Genomic DNA, 10,997 nt, shown 5'->3' on the forward strand with positions numbered 1-10,997 from the left:
TTTTATGTGGTGTATCCCATTACTTGATTTGAGAATATTAAACCAAACTTGAATCCCAGGAATAAATCCAACTCGTTGATGGTGTATGACCCTTTTAATGTACTGCTCAATTTGGTTTGCTTATGTATTGTTGAGAATTTTTATATCTATGTTCATCAGGGATATTGGCCTATAATATTTTTGTAATGTCTTTGTCTGGTTTTGGAATCAGGGTAATGGTGGCTTCATAAAATGAGTTTGAGAGCCTTTCCTCCTTTTGAATTTTTTGGAATAGTTTGAGAAGAATAGGTGTAAATTCTTCTCTGAATGTTTGGTAAAATTCACCTGTGAAGCCATCTGGTCCAGGACTTTTGTTTGTTGAGAGTTTTTTGATTACTGATTTGATTTTGTTAGTAGTAATTGGTCGGTTCAAATTGTCTGTTTCTTCCTGGCTCAGTTTTGGAAGATTGTATGTTTCTAGGAATTCATCCATTTCTTCCAGATTGTCCAATTTGTTGGCATATAATTGCTCAGTAATTTTTTTTTCAATTAAAGTTTAGAACTAAAAACAGTAAAACTATGAACTGCAAGGTATAATTGTTTAGTAACTGTATATTTTAGTTCAAATTATGGGGGAGAAAAAAATATTTTCCCTATACTCTTCTAGGTTCTTGGCTAAGACACCCTCATAATAGAGAAAGATTAATAGGAGAAAAACAAAAAAGTTTAATAACATGTATACTTCCCATGTACATAAGAGATATCCAGGAAAAGTGAATAGCTCTCCCAAATCACCCAAGCCACCTTAAATACCATATGCAGCTAAAGACGAAGGATTGGGATTGGGGAGCCACTTTTGGGGGTTACCAGGAAAGCACAGTAAACAAGAGTATGGTTGTTATACAGAGTTGTTGATGCCTTCTTCACTGATGAGTTTCTAGAAATTTGGTCATTTCCTTTTCCTGGTATAGCACAGGAAACATCTTTATAAATGGAGATTTCCCTTATACATGTGTCTCTTACACAAGGGTAACTTCTATCTGGTTATCAGAGCTTCTCCTGTGTCTGCTGTTTCTTTAAAGATAATTAGTTTAAAATAACCAATATGCCAAAGAGGCATATTTTGGGGTAACAAATTCTGCTTCCCTTCAATGCAAATCATTCATTGAATTCTTTTTTTCAAACATACATTTAATTCTTAAAAATTAAATTTATTCTTTTTAATTATTGTTTTGAAACTAAGGATAAATTAAGAAAAACTATTATTACGGAAAAAAATTTCATTATCTAAAGAAGTGAGTTAAAAATAATCTGTTCTAGGTGTCAAACATGTCACATACACTATTTGTAACCTTGCAAAGTGCTATTCTTCATTTAATAATCATGATGCAATGTCGCAGATGAGGACACAGGTGCTCAGAGGGCTTACGTGAGCTACATAAGGTCCCACAGCTAGTAGTTTGCTGAGCTGGTTATCAAACCCACATTTGTCTGCTGTCAGAGCCCAAGATTGCAACCCGTGTCAGAATGTTTGAGATGCTAACAAGAAAGGCAAAGAATAAAAAATAAAAATTGAGGTGCTTCAGGCTCCTTTTGAAAAAAGAGCCTTGCTTCAGGGAAGCTCATTACTTTTGCTACGAACTTCAACTCCTAAGATTGTAAATTATCTCTACCAATACTCTCCTAAACAATTACCCAGAGGCCTTCTGAAAGAGTTTATGCACCTTCCCATAGGAAACAATTTATTTTCCTTACCCAGGAGAAAAAAGTCCATTAAGTTTCTAAATAAGACATTTTTTCCCCTATTACCTGGTTGCTTTAATAGATATTTAATTTTTTTTTCTAAATAATATTACAGAAATATAGAAGATCCATTTTCAGAGTTTAGAAGAGGCTACAACGATAAACCTAATGGGCTCTTTCAGAAGGTTGATACCTGAAGGCATTGGTAGTCACTCCATATTAATGTGCCTTGACATTTACTTTCTAGAGAGGCTCCAACATTCACAGTGTTTTTAAATGCAAAACTGCTCTCAAGCCACAACTTTTAATTCCACTGTGACATTATCCTTTCCTTTTACCTGAAGTCATGAACGAGTTGTGCTTAGCAACACATGAAGAAAACTGCTGATATCTGGAAAAGGACTGGTAATAGAATCAGAACTTTAATGCTAGATGTGTTGAGATCAGGTTACTGAAGTCTTTCCTCTGGCAAAAGTTCAATTAGGACTTTCAGTGAAAGGTCTCCTTATAGAAGGATTTACATCCTAGGAAGGCACTTGTGTGACGACAGAAGGAGCAGCAGGAAGAAGAAATGATAAGAATTCAAACTTAAACATTCATTAAGGGAATATTATATGTCATGAAGGTTCTTATACTGCCATCTTCATAATAATGTAAATAAGTTTTATTCATCTCTATTTTATAGGTGGGGAAACTGTTCTTAGCAGAGAGGCTAAGGGACTTGCCCGAGGCCTCATAACTAGAAAGTGGCAATGGGTATGCAAACCCAAATGTCTTGAGTTAGGGATCTTCCTACTATGCTACAGCTGCCTCCCACACCATGGCCACTTCTATTCTCAAAATGACATGATGAAGTTATGAAAAATGCAGTGGTTAAGAGCATGGACTCTGGAGTCAGACAGCTTGGGTCTAGATGCCAATCTTGCCACTTAATAGCTATGTGACAGTGGGCAAATTATTACCTCATGACAGTAATGCTTCCCATATATTCCATTATTCCTACAATTTCTTCCTTTTACTATTATGTTAAGACATAAGACTAGTACTAGCTAATGAAATGCAACCAAAAGAATGTGTGTCATTTCTGGGCTGAAGCAGTGAAAATCCATAGGTAATTATTCAATTTTTTCTTCTCTCTGAGAAGCTGAAAGACCTCACTTTATACAGGTTGCAGCTAAAATATCTCCAAGCTTCCATAAGCCTAGATACTTGAATGGAGCAGACACTACCATCCCACCTCTCTCCAACTGGGCTAACTGTTGTTTCATAATACTGTGAAGGAGAAATAAACCATTGTTCTTTAAACCACTTAGAATTGACAGTAAATTTGTCACAGCAGCATAATCTAGTCTGTCAAGACTATTTTGTTATACTTCTTTTCCTAATCTCTAAAATAGTGATAAAAATTGAAAAATAAAAGTGATAGAAGTTTTTACTTAATAGAATTATTGTGAGGATAAAATGAGACTTTTACAGGCTACACATGAATATATTGTCAAACTAGCAAAAGGGAGGAGGAAAGAGTTGAATATTATGGCAATCTTGGTGAAAGAAAATGGAGTATATGGTCTTCACAGATTCCTCACCAGCAAATACAATGTTCTGTTACTTCTCACCTCTAAATTTTTCATCGACCTCTAAATTCAGTTATTCAATTGTCTGACCCTAATTCATTGGCGACTATTTCTGTGTCGAACACTGTGTTAGGAGCTACCCTCAAAAGCAGGCCATAAGAAGGGGCAATCTGGATTTTCTCTAAATCCAAACTGAGAACAGGGTATACATTTTCCGGGAATGGACAGAATATGGTTTGGAGAACCTTGACATAGTCTCTCCTTCCTACCTTTGAAGAAGCCATAAATGAAACTCTCCAAGTAGGAGTCCAGGGAGGCAAGTGATAGCCATGAGATGGCCCTTGGGGAGAGGAACAGCATGTCATTTTTGCTTTAGTACTCTTTTCAAATGTCTTTCTACATCTTGCAACTAGCTGAGAGGGAGTAAGGGAGCAAAGCTGTCAGACCGGCAGCATCTTAATTATGGAGATTAGAAATATTTTATGCAATTGACACAGCCTCTTCTAAATTACATAGTATTAGGGAAAATGACTCTGTCTACTGCCAATGAGAAAAGAAGAAAGGAGCTCTAAGAAAAAAACAGGTAGATTTTGACAGTTTGTCCAATAAAATGATAATAGTTGGGGGTGGGGGGTTACTTTAAGAACCAGGCTAATGCTACAAGTTTCATGGCCAAACACAAATCTCTTAACAGGACTTGAAGGGAGCTGGGGATCACTGTAGCCAAGCTTCAAATTACTAGTCTGGCCAGACCTCACAGCCTCCCTTACCTCTCCTTTTCCTTCATTTTGTTCTGCAGCATCACACTGAGACAGGCTATTGGATCACTTGGAAAATAAGCTGGCGGTCAAATCAAGCTTGATTCCCAGGTAATCTATGTCCTTTGCTCAACTGAAGAACTATCAGTTAGTAACCCCGAAGTGGTACCTTGGTATTCTCAAAAAGTTCAATGACCTCTCATGGCCTAGTAGTTTCCTGCCATGCATAGGAGCAATGGATCCTATAAGAATCGAGACCTGTTCAGAGCATCCTGAAGGCTGAATGCTTTGGGCAGAATATGGAAGACTCCCATTCATCACACTTAGGCATTATTTTGCTGAACTGGGGAGCAGAGTTGATGAGTAGGGGCAACAGCTTTAGCACCTACTCTTTTTATTATTTAATCTCTTCCTCTAGACCTCCCTGTAAGGTGTCACCACACTGATCTTTTTAAAGCGAAAAGCTCTCTCTGTTACCTCTTTGCTCCAAGTCTTCTGCTCTTCTACTGTGTAGGAGGTACAAACTCCAAGGCCCATGATGCTGGGGTAATGTAGACATGAGAGGCTGGCTCCTGTCAGAGGAGACTTCAGAGTGTTGGGAACTGTGGCAAACTGGAGAGCTCGTGGCAAGATCTCCCACCCTGTGTGCTCTTCTTACAATGTGACATTGTTATTTTTCTTGTTGTGAGTGGATAGCAGTGGCATCTATGGTCTCTTCCCTTGCATCTGAATGAGTCTGTGACTATAGCAAAAGTCACACTATCTGCTTTCTGAGGTGGGGCTATAAAAGGTAAGGCAGTGTTAACCTGGTCCTCTTGGAACCCAGCCACCATGCTGCCAGGAAGCCTGGGTTACACAGACAGGCTCCATGTAAGTGTTCTGGATGATAGCCAACAGTCAGCATTAGTCACCAGGTATATGAGTGAGGAAATGAGATGACTTTTGCCCCATCCGCTGTCTGACTAAAACCATGGGAGAGCCTCCAAGTGAGAACTGCCAGTTTACCTGAGCCTTCTCAGTCCCCAGAACTGTGAGAGATGATAATATCTAATTGTTGTTGTTTTAAGTCACCAAGTTTTACTTTGATGTGTGATACAACAACAGACAACTGGAACATCCAACAGACCACATTTATTTCAAAGCCTAAACCTTTGCTTATGTCATTTTATACCTAAAACTATATTTCCCCCATCTTCACTTATCGAAAACCTACCTGTTGTTCAAAGACCAGCTCAATGCTGGTCTTTTCTCCATTAAGTCTTTCCTAATCATCACATTTAATGGTGACCTGTTCTTTCTCTGTACTCAGGATACTTTGCATCATTTCTTTATGATTAATAGGTCATTTGGGAGCACCCCTAACCCTACAGACATTTTATAAAAAAATATTTTAATATAGCTTAAAAAGCAATAAATGCTTTTGTCAAAACAAAAACTATATAGAAGTCTATAATTCAGAAAGTGTTTCCTGTCTGTGTTGTTCAACCTCATCCCAATTTCCCCCATCTCCTCTCCAAAGGTAACTGCTGTAATGGAGTGGTATATATTCTTCACAATCTCTTCTACACACACACACACACACACACACACACACACACACACACACACACACATCACATAAACAGGATTCCGTTTCAATGCTGTTTTTGTAAAGTGCTTTTTTAAGTCAAGGGTGTATTGCAGATATCTTTTTATGCTGGTTAATCCCAATTGATCTCATAGTTTATAATAGCTGAATAGTATTTCTTATTATTTAACCAATATTCCAGTTATAGAAATTTAGGTTTTCCTCATTTTTTCCTTATTGAAACAAAACAGTATTGCTATTGGATACATTCCTAGGAGAAGAATTTCTGAGGTAAAAAAAAAATACACACCTTTTAAAATTTGGTATAAATTCTTAAATTCCTCTCAGAAAGAGGTAATGATATCCCCACCAATACTGTAGGAGAGTACTGTGACTTTCTCTGACACTGGATATTAACAAGCTTTTAAATCTTTGCCAGGTTGTTAGGTGAGGAATGAAAGCTCCTAATTTTTTAACCTACAGTTTTATTATTAGTGAGGTTGAGCAGCATTTCACACTTTATAGCCCTTTCACTGTGGATTTTTTCTGCTATGTCCTTTACCCATTTTTCTATGGAAAGTGTTTAGTTTTTGTTTTTAATAGGAGGTTTTTGAGTATTATGGATAATAAATGTCTTCATCTGTTCAGTTTGCTTTAATGTCATAGACTAGGTAGCTTATAAGCAACAGAAATGTATTTCTCACAGTTCTAGAGAGTGCAAGTCTAAGATCAGGGTGCCAACATGCTTGAGTTTAGGCGAAGGTCCTCCTTGAGGCTGCAGACTGCAGATTTCTTGCTGTGCCCTCACATGGTGGCAGGCGCTCTTTTATAAGGCATTGATTCCATTCATGAGGGCTCCACCCTCAAGTACCTTCCAAAGAACCACCTCCTAAAACTATCATCTTTCAGAGTTAAGATTTCAATGTACGAATTTTGGGGGACACAAACTTTCAGACCATAGCAGTAAAGTATGATTCACCTGTTTGTCGGTTGTGTTTACTTATGGTAACTTTTATATCTAGATGTTTAAAAAGGTTTGTGTAGTTAATCCTATCTGTCTTTTGTTAGAGTATTAGGCTATAGTGTCTTCCAAAGAAAAGCCTTACATATTTCCAATATTATAAAAAAGAAATATATTATTCCAGATGTTTTACAGAAAAAAGTAGCCAAAAAAAATTTTAAATGAAATAATCATTAAATGTTTCAGATAATCTTTTCTTTGAGTCACTCTTAGGCATTTACAAATCAAAATTCCTAAAACTCATTGATAAAATTCATTTATTTGTTTAAGAAGTATTTATGATGCATTCTTGGACACCAAGCTCTTTTCTAGGCTTTTGGTACAGAGTGGGACTTGTCTAGTAGAGACTGGAATATGAGGGTTAACAGGCAAAAAATGTAATGTAGCTAGCATTTTTTATAAACAAAATGAATCAATCTCTGTGGACCTCTTCTGAGCTTACATAGGATGTGGACTCATTCCTCTCATTACATTTGATCTATCCTCTAATTTTTGGTTTAAATGTCTTTCTACCTCACCAAAATATAAACAACTTAAAGGCAAGGAATGTACCTCATTCATCTTTGAATCCCTGGCCTCAAGCTGTATCTGGCTCATTATAATGGCTCAAGGACTGTATTGTTAAACAAAAGGATTTCCTTATAAGTTACCTCTTTCCTCCTCAAATGAATATTCATAATCCTGCCTCCCTTCCTCCCCTTCCTCACTCCACCACCCCAAAATAAAAACCAACCAGCTTTATGTTATGCTTTATGTTAGAAATAGCTCAAATCCCCAAATCCCCTCCACCACCCCAAAATAAAAACCAACCAGCTTTATGTTGAGCTTTATGTTAGAAATAGCTCAAATTCGCAAAGACTGATGTTTACATATGTGATACTTGATGAAACGTGCTTAGTTATTAAGAAGGAAGCAATAAAAAAATTATTGAAAAACTACAGATAAAAAAATGTCATTTGGAAAAGTAATAAGGAAGATGCTATACCGCTCTAAACATGAATTCGCACAAGCATTTTTAGAGAACTTATAAGTTTTCTGATATTGCAAAGAAAATCCAAGTGAAATCACAAATAAAAGCCAGAGTTGTTAATTAACACTGGAGAAACATCAATTTACAAGTGTGGGTAGAAACAAAGTTGCAGAGCTAAGGATTTATGATTCTCGCCAGAGCCTGGCTGGGAACAATGTTGTCTTGTTCTGTCACATGCCTGAGTTCAGGGAAGCTCTTTTCAGGGGTTTCTAACTTCGGGGTTGCTGAGATACATTTCCATCTTCAAGAATAGAGACCTACTCTTGCCTCTCTGGAAATGAATGAACAGTTACAGCCTTTGGCTGCAATTAGTTTTCTCTTTTGGAGCATTTCCCGTGGCCGGGGGCGGGGCGGCCAGGGGTGAGGAGGAGTGGTAGGAGAGGAGTGACACCTGAATGCTTCAAGGAGAAAGTTGTGGGGCGGATGTGGAAGCTGGGACTCTGTTGAGGTAAATGTGCTCTTGTGGGATGCGACTGCGAACATAGTATGTGCTAAAACGTAAATAACACAGTCAAAGCACCAAATGCCTTAAAAAAAAAAAATTAGAGGACTATTCTGAGCAGTTATACATATAAATGTATTTATTTATATTCTGTTATGCAAAAACCTGGAATCACGTGTACAATGATTATTACTATCGTCAGAACGACCATTAGTGCAATGTTCCCCTCGGTAAGTGACCATCACCAAGCCCTCCATCTGAAGCTGGAAATCTTGGAATTCACATGGCCAATTATGCAATACGGGACCACTGGGAAGCATTTCTGTTTGGCTCAGCTGGTAATCAGTTTTTACCCTGCAGCACCAAGATTGATAGACCTTATAATTTCATCCTAGTTAGTGCAGATGCTGTTCTTACATAAGTTTTTATTTAAAAACCCTCTTTTTCTCAAAAGAAAAACCTAAGCCCTTCCCATGTGGCTTGCCTTGATGACACCTCTTGGTGGTAAGATCAGTACCTTGATCACAGCTATGGAAAAAAAAATTATCTTTTGAGATTTCTGAATTCAATTAATTTCATTAAATGCTGTGTGTGCTTGTTTATCAGAAAGAATGAAAAGGAACAGTAATTTGGCCCCCTCTAAATCACTCCTTTTATGAGGCCTCTTTGGGTGTAAGGGGGATGGGAAAGAGACTCCTTTTTAGAAGGTAGAGAATATAAATTCAGAAGCTGCTAGTTTCTCTCACGCTAATGATGAAGTATAATTTTAAGACATCACATTCACATGCATATATGGTGCATACATACATAATTAGTATATTTACAAAACACCTTACAGAACTTTAGAATTCAGTAGTTCCATTATCCCTTAAAGGGGAAACTAGAGTTCAGATCAAACACAATGGAATGTGTTCCCTTTTAGTTACATGGACCCATCATCCGTGTCTTGGAAAGAGACCTCAAAAAAAGTGAAATACATTTTATTCTGAAGCACTGCCACAGAGTGTCACGTATTTATCTGCTTCTGCAGTTCTAATTACAAAATAAGCACTAGCTACTACATGGAATAACAGTACTAGCCAAAAAGATTTTTATAATCTGAGAGGAATGCTCCCATATTGACTCCGCTAAGAGAAACAACTCCCCTTTCCTTGATTATAAAGAAGGAAGACAGATGGCTTCTTGTTTAAGACTGTAATTTTACTTTCAGCCTCCTCCCTCAGTTAAAAACAAAATGTACTTTGAGGCTTTGAGGGAAAATCTCAAGGGAAGGTTTTTTTATTCTTGGATGCGCTGAATAATTCAACAAATATTTGAGATTGCTGAGAGAGGTACAAAGGGGAAAATGCTTTCCCTTGTCCTCAGAGAGTTTACAATCTAATTGTAGAGTTTATGAAGAGAATTGGGACTAGAGTCATTCTATTTAATGAATCCTAAGTACGACTGGTAACATACTTAGAATTCACCAGCCCAGCGGTATGGTGGACCTTCTGATCAAACTGAAAGAATACAGGGAGAATGCAGAGGAAAGATTAAGGATCTCATGCAGTTCTTGTTGAGTGCTTACCAACCTACTGGTTGCTTTCATATGTTATCTAATCTTGATAGCAAACTTTAATGGTCATCCCTATTATCTGTGTTTCACAGAGGAGGGGAAGGAGGTTAAGTTAGATCCAGTAACAGATCTAGGAAACAGTGCTGGAACACACCACGTAGGAACTCTTCTCTGACATTTTCGTTAGCTGTTGCCAGGTTCCAATCTTGACTTTGCTTAGTCAAGTTTCCTTTCCAAAGCACATTAAAGTTAACTTACTTCCATGCTATTTTTTTTCCCCTCAGACTTTGGGTGATTGTTAAAACTTCCTGTTTTTATTTGGTCAGGCCTTCTAGAGTCTCATCCCCTTGCATCTTTGAGAATAAACTTTTTAAAGTTTTTAACTGATTCTGTTTTTAAGACATTCTTTGACAGGAAGAAATGAACCATGGAAAAGGCTTATAACGGTGCCTGGTACCATAGCTCTAGTATTTCCCACAACTTTTATAGTTTTATTCCTGCCATTATATAACTTTTCTCATCTCACACTTTTTCCCAAAGACTCTTTGGAGGCTGCAAATTTTTTGAAGGTAGTGACCACTCCTACTCTAACTCGTTACAGTAGCAACGAGGACTTGTAAGAGAGCAGAAACTTGTCTTTTGTTTATCTCTTTATTCCCAGTGCCTACAAGTTACTTAGTATGTCCTCGGCAAATATTTTTTAATATGAATGTATGAATACTCGCTTATTGTTTTTTTGTGGACTATCCTCTGTATAAGAAAGTTTAGTTCAGATCTAATATGGCTCTGAGTTGAGAAACCTGGAGAACTTTCTGCTTTTTCCCTATTTTGGCTCTTGATAACAATTTTGACCTTGGGTGCGTTAGGCTCTTGGTCCTCTTTCGAGGCTGTTTAAACATCAGAAAAATGGGGCGAGTAGCAACAGATGCTTGTTTCTCCTCGTCTTCTATTACCTACCCCTTTTCCAGAGAAGGTTTATTATGTACGTTTTCCTCTGGATAAAAAGCTGTCTTCGGAGTGGTAAGAAGCCATAAGGGTCTTCAGGTTGCGCTCCCAGCGGGGACAGCAAGCAACTCCGCGTGCCTCTCCCGTGTCTCCCGCGTCCGGAAGCAACACGGCCCCATTTCACTAGTGAGCCTGCCCAGCCCTCAGGCGCCTCAGCCCCGGGTGCCCTCTTGCCCTGAGGCAGCGCTCTGCCTCGGTGCCACCGCTAAATAGGCTCGGCACCGCGCAGACTCCGACGCACGCCAAAGGGCCCGGCCTCGTTTTGGCCGCCGCCGCCCCGCCGCCCGCGCGGCGCTGCACTGGGGGCGGGGAGTCTGATGGGA

The sequence above is a fragment of the Pteropus alecto genome, unplaced genomic scaffold (assembly GCF_000325575.1).
Source record: "Pteropus alecto unplaced genomic scaffold, ASM32557v1 scaffold111, whole genome shotgun sequence".
In the NCBI taxonomy this organism is placed as follows: domain Eukaryota; kingdom Metazoa; phylum Chordata; class Mammalia; order Chiroptera; family Pteropodidae; genus Pteropus; species Pteropus alecto.